The sequence below is a fragment of the Trachymyrmex cornetzi genome, unplaced genomic scaffold, assembly GCF_001594075.2.
Source record: "Trachymyrmex cornetzi isolate Tcor2-1 unplaced genomic scaffold, Tcor1.1 scaffold100, whole genome shotgun sequence".
In the NCBI taxonomy this organism is placed as follows: domain Eukaryota; kingdom Metazoa; phylum Arthropoda; class Insecta; order Hymenoptera; family Formicidae; genus Trachymyrmex; species Trachymyrmex cornetzi.
This window is the reverse complement of record NW_017295544.1, coordinates 101,429-102,209: the sequence shown is the minus strand read 5'-3', so window position 1 is coordinate 102,209 and position 781 is coordinate 101,429.

The following is a 781-nucleotide window of genomic DNA, read 5'->3' as shown; positions in this document are numbered from 1 at the left end:
ATAACATTTTGTTATTTTTAACTTCAATATGTGTCAAAATCAATCCATTTTTTAGTTTCAAAGTAAAGCGTTCATATTAATGTTTGAACTTATTGTTACAATATAATAAATTAAATTTGAGTCAAATTTAATACATTTTCAAGAGTTAAGTTATTTAATCACAATGTTATAGTAAAATTAACGACATATTGAGTACAAGCAAGGCCGATATACAGAAATGGTTAAACAATAAATAACTCAAAATGAATATAATACAATACTATAAATTTATTAACGTATTGTATTCTTTTATATATATTGTATTTTTAGAATATTTGTACGTATCAACACCAGCTACAAAACCCTTATAAATTATTTTCAATTCTATATGCCAAAACGTACTGAGCTTATTTTGCAGAATATTTGTAGTATGGGATAGTAGGATACAGATCGTATGATAGTAGAATATTGACAGTACGATGAGATATGTTATTAGAATTTTGATAATATGAAATAACTTTTAAAAACTCGCTTTTGTTACATAAAATTTTTGAAATTTTTTCTAGCTTATCCTTACGTGTGGCGTTAGAATGTGCGTACAAGTATTCTAAAATATATAAAAGAATAACACAATTATTATGTAATATCCCAATTTTGTACACATTCATTCAATGACATGTTGATATCCAGATTTTTAGTCTATTAAAATTACGCATAAGAAATTAAAATTCTAAAATTAAATTTTATTGTAATTATTTACCTGTTTACGTAAATCCTCATCGAGATTATAACTGGACAATTT